This window comes from Pinus tabuliformis, chromosome 9, assembly GCF_031772625.1.
Source record: "Pinus tabuliformis cultivar Carrire ecotype Pingquan chromosome 9, CPIR1, whole genome shotgun sequence".
NCBI classification, from domain to species: domain Eukaryota; kingdom Viridiplantae; phylum Streptophyta; class Pinopsida; order Pinales; family Pinaceae; genus Pinus; species Pinus tabuliformis.
Window position 1 is genome coordinate 1,563,645,628 of NC_142307.1, and position 11,105 is coordinate 1,563,656,732.

At 34.5% G+C, this 11,105-nt stretch overlaps 1 pseudogene; it reads left to right on the top strand.

The window, feature by feature from the left end:
• Positions 1-8,016: 8,016 nt before the first annotated feature.
• LOC149154603 (vacuolar iron transporter homolog 2 pseudogene) lies at positions 8,017-9,136 on the top strand (annotated as a pseudogene).
• Positions 9,137-11,105: the final 1,969 nt, after the last annotated feature.

Here is an 11,105-nt window from a genome sequence, read left to right on the forward strand (position 1 = left end):
GCAGTAGGGATTTCTAACGTGTTAGACTTAGAAATTTTAACATGGTATCAGAGCATTACAGATCACAGGAGGACTGAAGGCACCAGTAGATATCGGAAATTTGGAGCAGTAGCAGTTGTCCCGAGAGACAGAGCTGCTCCTAAGCAGAAGGTAGCAGAGAAGGAGTGATGCAGAGGGATTGCATCATCACTTCGAGCCAGAGAGAGGGCCAGCGCAGAGGCAGAGAGAGGCAAAAGAGGCTCACAAAGAGCCACGTCATCCTACTCAGCCAGGTAGGCTTGACGCAGTTGGATAAAGGAGCGATTCAGCCTTTGCCGAGATTGCGCAGAGCTGGAAGGCTCAGTTTCTTCGATTGTCAGGGCCTAGAGAGCTATGGGCAAATTGTGATTGGGAAGTTGGTGAGGTGTTGTTTCTTTCGGAGCAGAGCAGTACCTAACGGGACAGAACCAAGGTAGAGGGAGTCATTGCCTTGACGGATTTCTAGCCAAGAAATCCATATCCGAGTTTCAGTTGCAAAGATGATTAGAGAGGATTGGTTCGACATTTGGCGGGAATATTTCCAGCAATGAAATCAGGACTTAGAGGGATATTTCTAGGAGAGAAGTCAAAACTCAGAGGGAGTCCAGAAGAGGAGCAGAGATGGAAATGAATGGACTAAGGGATCAGGGTAGGTTGGGCGAGGCTTCCAACTTTGTTATCTGGAAGACCAGGATCCTGTTAGTCCTGGATAGACATCGCATCAAGGGCTTCGCCTTGAGAACCGTGGCTATCCCATTAGACCTAGCTGATAATGAGAAGTATGAGGATGCAATAGTGAGGGCAAAGTGCATAATCCTTGATGGAGCCAAGGATCATGTCGTACCATATATTGCTAAAAAGAACACATCAAAGGAGATGTGGGATACTTTGACGACATTGTATGAGGGCACTTCCGTGCAGCGGAAGATTCTATTGGAGAATTAGTGGTGGTCGTATCAGATGCAGAAGGGGGATCAAATAGATCTATACCTCCTCAGATTGCAGGAGATTCATGACCAACTTACTTTCTTAGGGGCCACACCAAATCAAGAGTTCATGGTGAGGACCGCCTTGAATGCAGTCTCTGAGGAGTGGGAGACATTTTTCCAAGGAATTTTGGGCAGAGCTACTCTTCCAGGATGGGAAGAGATTTGCGCATCTCTTCGCCAAGAAGAGATTGGACGGTTGACCAAGGCGAGGAGTAGCGGGAAGGGAAGTCGAATCAAGAAAGAGGAGGAGGAGGATGAGGCTCTGGCATCTGCGGGACTGCAAGGGAAGAGGAAGAAGAAGGATATATCCAAGGTCAAGTGCTTCCATTGTGGGAAGATGGGTCATTATGCATCCTAGTGTCCCAAGAAGAAAAACAAGGGAGAGGCTTCTAACTCCAAGGCAACTCCGGCTAAGGCGGAGAAAGAAGTCGAGACTGATGACGATTGTGCCATGAGTGCTCATGCACCTCTAGAGAAGAGGTGGGGTGACATCGAGTTCTAGTCAGGAGGACTACAGAAGATGAGGGGCAGGATCCTTGAGGTTCCCAAACTCTTGGATCATATCCAGCTACGGGAGCCCTGAATGATAGTAGCAGGATGATGGATGTCGGTAGAAGCAAGATGTGATGGAGCGATGAGGCAGTGCTAGAGTGCAGAGGTCTGTAGTAGTGTAGTGGGGATTGCAGCAATACGAGAGGCACATGTGTTTGCAACAGTGCGAGAGGCACAGAGGTGCTCGTAGCAGTGTAGAGGCATAAAAGGGAGCGCGGGATTATAGCAGAGGTAGCTTCAACATCAAGAGGCTTCTAGACTGACAAGGATGTAAGTATTTGGATATATCAGTTACTTACTTCTCGGTAACTGAGTTGCAAATGCAGGAGTTAGCAGTGGTAGTGTTATGGGCAGCAGGGGCAGCATGTTGAGAGGGAGTTTCAGTATAGATGTAGCAGTGGCAGTGGCAGATCCATGGGGAGCAGTACAGGAAGAAGAAGTGCAGTGGATATTGGGCAGTAGGCCAAGCATAATCACAGGTATCGGTGCAAAAGAATCAGTGTGATGTTTAGTGGTGGAGCATTACTAGAGCACATTCCTCGCTAAGAGGGAGTGTTGATTTGGGGTAGCATCTGATGTGCTCTAGCCATGAAAATTGGTGGAGAGGCTAAAGCACATGAGATGTACAAGACCCAGAAATGGTTTGGTAAAATTCCACCCGGTTGGAAAGATATTAAAATAATTAATATTTTTAATGGGGTTCTTAAGTCTAAACTTAGGAAAATTAAAATATTAATGGGTATTAATACAAAATTGGGTGAGAATGTTCTAAATGACATGGATCAAGCCAAATCTAATCTTTGTCGTTGATTAGAGACTTAATCGCGGTCGTTGAAGACTCAACGGGAAAAGTATAAGAGGAGACTTGAGGGTTAGTTGGAGATATACCAAGATTGATCAGTGAATTCGATTTTCTGGAGCGGGGCTTACTGAGGAAATTCGAACAAGTGATTTGTTGCAACGAGGAGCAGTGAGTACATAGTGGAGAGGCAGAGATAGTGCCTAAGGGTCAGCACAGTGACTGAAGAGGTTGACGCAAAGGCAGCCATAGCTACGCAGAGGCAGCAGGAGCCACGCAAAGGCAACTAGAGACTGTGCAGAGGCTGAGGGGACTGCGTGGGTGATGCAGAAGGCCAGAGAGCTAACGCAAAGGGTTCAGGAGCTACGCTAAGGCTAGCAGGGCTGACGTAGAGCCTAGGAGAAGCGTTGGAAGGATTTTCGTGGGGTAGACTAGAGCTGAGAGGCAAAATATCTATCTCCGAGAAGAGGTATTACTACCATGTAATAATCTATGTTGGGTGAGCCTGTTCGGCACCCTAGTTGTACTCAAGAAATTTGCCTAATAATAAAACCCTCAGATCTGTTGCACTGGTTTTCTCGCATTGGGTTTTTCTGGGGACGTGTTGTCCAAAAATAATGTTGTCCCTTCTGTGTTTATCTAGTATTTCAGTTGTTGATCTGTATATGAGTTAAGGTTGCATTTGTGTTTATTTTTAGTATTTATATGAATAAATAACTTGTTAATGGAATAAATAAGTAGGTGAAATAAACAAGATAATGCAGTAGGGATTTCTAATTGACTTCTTGAGACTTATTGCCTTTCCTTTTTTTCATTTTGCAGATAGTTTTCATCATTTGAATGAAACTCTTATTATATTAGAGATGGCTTACAAGATTGGAGTCAAGTTGTAGTAAATGTAACTCTAGTAGTGCAACCAACAAATAAATTGGTTTGGTTCAGTCGCCCTCAACTTGTCTTTTCATTGATCCATTTCACTTTGTTTTAGATATCAATTTGTTTTGCATTGTCTAATTTTACTTCTTGAATTTCGTAAAATGAGTATTGATTATATCAACGATGGCTTGATGGTTATTATAAAATACTTTTATACTTGCTTTCTTATTTTGGATATGGGTAAGAATTATGCCAACAAATAATGAAATATAGTATGTAGAATCATTAAGTTTACAATAGTAATAGTACCATGGGAACAATTTATGCTTACAATCACAATTGGTCTCCAGACCTTATTCCTAGGAAATGGTTTTATAGCATCATATTCAAAATCACTATTAGGTAAGGTCATGGACTTTTACTTAAGATTACATGACATTTTTAACTTATATCAAATAATTTAATTTAATACATTTTTAACTTATATCAAATAATTTAGTTTAATATATAACCTTTTTAGATAATTAAATGATATCATTATAATTTTAAATTAAATTAATATTCTTTTATAATTTAATAACATAAATATGAAATTATTAAACATTTTCTTTAAATGAAATTATATATATATATATATATATATATATAAATTTGTACAATATCGACATGCATTATAGATTAAGTAACATAGGGAAAGAGTAATTGAGCTTTAGGCCCCGGATGGAGATAGCTCTCTGGGGAAATCTAAACTTCACTGCAACTTGGGGCAAGGTTTATTAACATTTTGTGTTTATGCATAGGTTGTGAACAATGGGTTTATTTATTTGAGTTTGGTAAATTTTATGCACATGTATTTCGTAGTTGGTTCTATTCATAGTGAGATATTCTTCCCAAATAAAGATGATCCTCCCAAATTTTCTATACCTTCGATATACTTTACATTTTCGATATACATTACACTTTTTTTTTCAGTGGGGGAAGAGCATCCCCACTGAAGAAGCACCATTTTTACATATAATAGCCAAAGCGAGAAGATACAACAGCCGAAGCTGCGAAGCGAAATTGGAAACAGAACCAATCCATCACATCAATCACAATAACCGAGATAACATAATAAGTTGCCTGTGGCAGCGCCCATACTGGGAATCGATCACAGGTGAAGAGCTAGAAAGTCGCACTCATATGCATATATATACATTACACTTTACGCCTTTAAGAACAATTCCTAATATTATTTAGGTTCTGAAAAATCATCTGCTTCTCTCACAACAGCCTTTAATACTTCAAATTCTTTTCTTGCCCACAGGTAACGCTTAGTTAAAGCAATCATTCACGTCCGACGTCCCACATAAAGCAACTGTTATGCTTTCCACAGAAATGCTGGGACATTCAAATCAACAGTTATGATTTCCACAGAACAGCTGGGACCTTCAAGATCGTAAGGAACTTGCAGAATTTGTGAACTAAAAGCACTTTAAATTGCGACCAAGGGGTTTTTAATTTCTAACTGGGGCACCATTATTCGGATCACACGCGAGGTTGACGCGATAACTCCGCCCGCCCACGCTTTTTCTTTGTTTTTACGATCATGATTTTGGTCGTTCATCAAATTGAAATTTGTGTATTGTGGGGAATGCATTTCGTGCCCACCACCCGTACTATCTTTTCAACTTTCCACCAAATTTGATTCTGCACTTACTCTATGCTCTACTTTCCACCAAATTTGACTCCGCCTGTATGTACGTCCACGTTAACATCATCCATTGCACTATACACTCACTGTATACAATTGAAGTCTGTATGTCCAAGTTAACATTATAGCGATTATATTATAATCATATGAATTTAAAAAATCAAATGTAATGAAATTTTATCGTTTGCTATCCCAAAAGAAAAAAAAATCTCTCCAAATCCATCATCTATTACGATCAATCACAATGTATAGAAACTGAATATATACTTTCGTAGTCGAAATCTAACAGTATAGAAACCGAATATATACTTTAGGATTCGAAGTTTAGTCGAAATCTAACAGTATAGAAACCGAATATATACTTTAGGATTCGAAGTTTAACCATATATAATTACAATTGAGATCTGTAATCAAGTTAAGCATGTGAATCTGCTGTTACTCACGACTACAATGTATACAGTTTGAATATATAATTTACATAATCTCACGACTACAATGTATACAGTTTGAATATATAATTTACATAATTTCAATATAAAAAATTGGACTGAACTGTTTAAGCATGTGAATCTGCTGTTAATCTCGACTACAATGTATACAGTTTGAATATATAATTTACATAATCTCAATATAAAAAATTGAACTGAACTGGTTACCGATCTGATTGTAACTTTCCTATACCTCTAAAAACATGAACTAAGTTAATAGTTAACTAAGAAAATTTATTTAGAAAAAAGACCCCACATAAAAGGAAACTAAAATGATAAGGACCACGTCCCTGAATTCTCCCTTACTCTATGACTGATGAGTAATGATGTAATTGATGTATTGAATTTTAGAGAATGTTGCTAGGTAGTGAAGGTTTATAACCATTTAATTAGCAAATAACTGGTAAAATCAACAATGATTGAGGCACATTATTCAAAAATAAATAAAAGTAAAGAAATTTAAATTATAGAAAAAAGATTAGTGGGTAGTGAAGATTTATAATTTATTTAATTTAATAAATTAAATGACTAGTAAATGATGATAATCATCTATCAAAATAAATATCAAAACACTTATCCATTTCAAATTGCTATATTTAAAAAAGTAATAATAATTAATTAAATTAGAACTTTTTTTATTATAAAAGAAAAATACTAATATAAATTAAATATATATACAAAACATGTAACAAGATTTTTAACCATTGAGATTCATCTCTCTTTAACATGAAGATTATTAATCTGAAAATAGGCTTTGTCACAATGCAATGGACCAATACTATAGCTTATCAATATCATATGCGCAAAAAACTCATCTCATATAAGACTTGTTTATATGACATTTTTTGATTAATTAATTTAATTAAAAAAAGCAAAAAGACAAACTATTTTAAGAATATTTTAGAATATAAATATCAATCTATCATAAACATCAAAACACTTCATAATCCATTTGAGGTGGTTAAAAATTAAAAAAATAATGAAAATTAATTAATTATAATTATATTATTATAAAATGAATTATCCACTCGAGTATGTGATAAGGTGTTCACTTTGTAGTGTAAAGGTCTCAAGTCAGAAACTCCATGTAAATAAATCCAACCATGCTAAACCCAGTGCCATCCAGGGTGGTTTTGAAGACTTACATTCTCTTCGATGGCCGCTACTCAAGTCCCTCTATCGCTGCCACTCAAGCCAAGCCATAAGTTAGGCGTTGCAATACATTTAACTATGGAGATTCACAATACAGAATACCACATGCCCAAAAAGACCACAACTCATTTCATACGATATTTTTTTTAATTAGTCACAACTCATTTCATATGATATTTTTTTCAATTAGTCACAACTCATTTCATATGATATTTTTTTCAATTAGTCACAACTCATTTCATATGATATTTTAGATTCACAATACAGAATACCACATGCCCAAAAAGACCACAACTCATTTCATACGATATTTTTTTCAATTAGTCACAACTCATTTCATATGATATTTTTTCAATTAGTCACAACTCATTTAATATGACATTTATTCATATGACATTTTTTCAAATAATTAATTACATGTAAGAAGCTAAAAAAATATAATTACTTTAAAAATACATCTTAACTTTTAATTTGTAAATATTATTAAAAAAAAAATCCAACTCTTATATATATATATATATATAAAATTAAGATACTTTTGAATAAAATATTTGAAATGATAAATTTATACCTGATTAATATTTTTGGAACTCTTAATTAATATATATAGGAGTTGTCTATAATGCGACTTTTTGGAGATTCCGGTGACGGAATCCGGTGGAAGAAATTGAGGTTAAATCTTGATTTGTTGCAGTGAAAATGGTTTTTTAACTGCATATTTGGATTCAGCACCCTGAAAAACCCCTGGGACGCTTTCATTGTGCAGAAACTAGCTATCAAACTTGCGATTCCAATAAATTCCTGCCGGATTTCAACCGGAAAAACTCACCGGAAAGACTTTCAAAAAGTCGCATTATAGACAACTGCACACATATATATATATATATAGATATATATATATATATAAAAACGAACTTTGTAAAAAAAAAAAAATTAATTAACATTAAAAATTAAATAACGACAAATTTAAAACCCCTAAAAACTGTCCCAAATATGAAACGAACTTCCATCATAAAGGAATGTGGGAATGACACTTGCATCGGAATGAAATTCGCAGCAAAATATTCTACCAAATTTGGTTTAAGAGAAGATGCTTTGAGAATTAGCGACAAGTAAAAAATCCTCTTTACTTGTTAATCGTTCAGTTACAGCTAAAAAGAACATAGCAAATCTGTGCAGCATGATGCTTTAACTATTCGGCTGATTGCTTGTCCAAGCCTTGTCGCACTTCGAAAATACAGCCAAAATGGCCCACGCTCACGCCGATCACACGCCATTACCAAAACATCAAGAAATATATTAGTCGCATCTCAACGTATCGTATATTCTTGGGCGAAAGGCAGCCATGGAAAAGGCGGAAGTAACGTATGTAAATGGCCGTCACTATTGAGAAATGAAAAGTACATAAAGAGACCTCCCTCAGCGTGGAGAACACGCGCCTCTGGAATCCTCTGCCTCGCGTCTTGATCTCATTTCTTCTCAATTCCAGCTTCGCTTTCTGTGATCATCTTCGCAGCCGAATGGCTGCAATGGGAACGAACTGTATAACAAAAGAAGCCGCGATTACAGAGGCATCCCCGTGCTCTGAACAACATGATTTGAGCATTGCGATACCAGAAATTCGAAAAGAGAAAGTCAAAGAAGATGAAAGTAGAGATAATTACGAACAGAGAGGCCAGTGTCTTCGGGCTGCTGTGCTGGGAGCGAACGATGGATTGGTATCGATTGCGTCGTTAATGATGGGAATTGGAGCAGTGAAATCAGATGCGAAGGTCATGGTTGTATCAGGGCTAGCAGCACTGGTGGCCGGGGCCTGCAGCATGGCGATTGGGGAATTCGTTTCGGTGTACACCCAACGTGACGCACAAGTAGGGGCAAAAAAGCTGAATGCTGTGGAGAAGTCCACTGAAGAGCTTGAAGTAGAGATCTGTAGCAATTCCCTCTCTTCCTCTCCCACTACATATACAACAGCAAGCCTGGCTGCATCTACACCACTTCCTCCTCAACTTTTAATTTGTAAAAATGATGGTGAGGATGAGCAGCTTCCCAACCCCTTCCGGGCAGCATGTGCATCGGCCGTTGCATTTTGTGTGGGAGGAGCTGTACCTTTACTCTCTGCAGCATTTATTACCGATTACGTTATCAGAGTTGTTACGATGGGAGTATCGTCCAGCGTGGCACTTGCGTTGTTTGGCGCAGTGGGAGCTTACTGTGGCCGGTCTCCCATGGTGAAGGGATGTATGAGAGTGTTGATAGGAGGATGGATGGCCATGCTGCTAACCTACGGTTTGCTTAAGCTGTTTGGCGCTTCTACTGCATGACACAAATACGTACCTTCAGATACCATGGTGATTAAGAACTTCATGTCGTTCTCATCGTTATAATCATATTTCAGCACTTTAATATGCTTTTATAAATCTTGGGCCATCTGAACTTTTTAATGCGGGGACTACATCTGTGTGGGATTGTCTTGATTTGTGTGTAATGTAAAGCTGAATTAGGTATGTGGAGACTGGAATGATTTGCGCCTAATATTAGGACGCTATTCCTGTGAATCCGAGCTTTCTAGCTAAAAATGCTATTCATGTAAATCCAAGCTTTCCAGAAAAAAAATTGGGAGAAAATATTCCTTTTTATCGTGATAGATGTAAATTCCATTCTGTTTTATTTTCATTTTTTTATAATGGTTTTTTTAAGTCATTTCTATTATAATTAAATTAAAGATAAACAAATTCCTGAAAATTAAAAATTATTTCTAAATTTTTTTTATTAGTGGTTGAAATTTAATAATTACATTTACTATTATAATTTTAATAACTACATAAAAGTTAGAAATATCTGGTTAAATTTTGATTTGTATTATTTATTTAAAATGGTTTTTTAACTGCATATTTGGATTCAGCACCCTGAAAAACTCCTGGGACGCTTTGATTGTGCAGAAATTAGCTCTCAAACTTGAGATTTCAATAAATTGCTGCCCGATTTTGACCAGAAAAACCCACAGGAAAAGCTTCCAAAAAGTCTCTTTAAAGACAACTCCATAATTTATAGGTTTCACAGGTTGTCTATTATATTATTTTTAATTTTTAATTTTATGTAATTGTTAAATTTATTATTATAAAATTATAATAATATATGTTTTTGGAAGATATAGGTTTCACAGGTTTTCTATTATAATATTTTTAATTTTTAATTTTATGTAATTGTAAAATTTATTATTATAAAATTATAATAATATATGTTTTTGGAAGATAAAAATGGAGTTGTCTTTAAAGAGATTTTTTGGAAGCTTTTCTGGTGGGTTTTTCCCATCAAAATCCGGCAGCAATTTATTGAAATCGCAAGTTTGATAGTTAATTTCTGCACAATCAAAGCGTCTCAGGGTTTTTTAAGGCACTGAATCCAAATACGCAGTTAAAAACTTATTTTAAATAATACAAATCAATATTTAACCTCAATTTTTTCCGCCTAATTCCGTCACCGAAATCTCCAAAAAATCACACTAAAACAACTCCATAAATTATTTCAATATATAAAATTTTACATGCAATTTTAAATCTCATTGCAATACATTCTAATTTAATTTTTATTTTTAAAATAAAAATTCTAAAGGCTCGAAAACCATATACAAATATTTAAAAATATCAAACTTTATTATATTACACGGAAAATCTACTACACTCCCATTCTTTGATACTAGCAATTTGTGAATTAATCAAAAATAATTTGAAAAATATAAATTAAATAATAAAATTATTATAATAATAATATATTAATATAAATTAAATAATAAAATTATTATAATAATAATATATTAATTTAGAAAATTAAAGTAAAATAATATATATATAGATAGAAATATATAATTTAAAAATAACCATTATTATTTTTGTAAGTGTATTTACTTTGGTTTTTTTGGATAAAATTAAATAATTACTTTTTTATCTAATTTAATTACTATATATAAACCTGTTAAATTTATAGTGAAAGTAATTTTTAAATTTATAATAAAGGTAATTTTTAGTTTTATTGTTTAAATATCTCTTTTTATATATATATATATATTAAAAATTATAATTTTATAGATTGTTTTCGAAAATTTTGTTAAATGATAATATTCAAATGATTTTGATAAAAAAGCTCTATAATTTTATGAACTATTTCCAAAGAATATTATTATCGTTATGAACTATTTTCAAAAAGTTAGATTGGTTATATAAGAGGAATGCTTTATCAATGAACCAATTTTTTATAAAATCATTAATTTTTATATTATAAATTATAATAATAATATAGTGGAGGTTAACCCTCATCATCATTAATATATATAACATTCAAATAATTTTATTTTTATATATCATAATATAAATTATTTTAAAAATAAATTTTAAAGTTTTTAATTTAATTAAATATACATAATATTATGATGATGGTGGTGGTTAACGTCCACTGAGACCAAACTTTGGTCTATCGGACCTAAAGAAAACAAATTATTTAGTTTGATTTAAGATTTTATTCCTATGCTCAAAAAGCTTGGA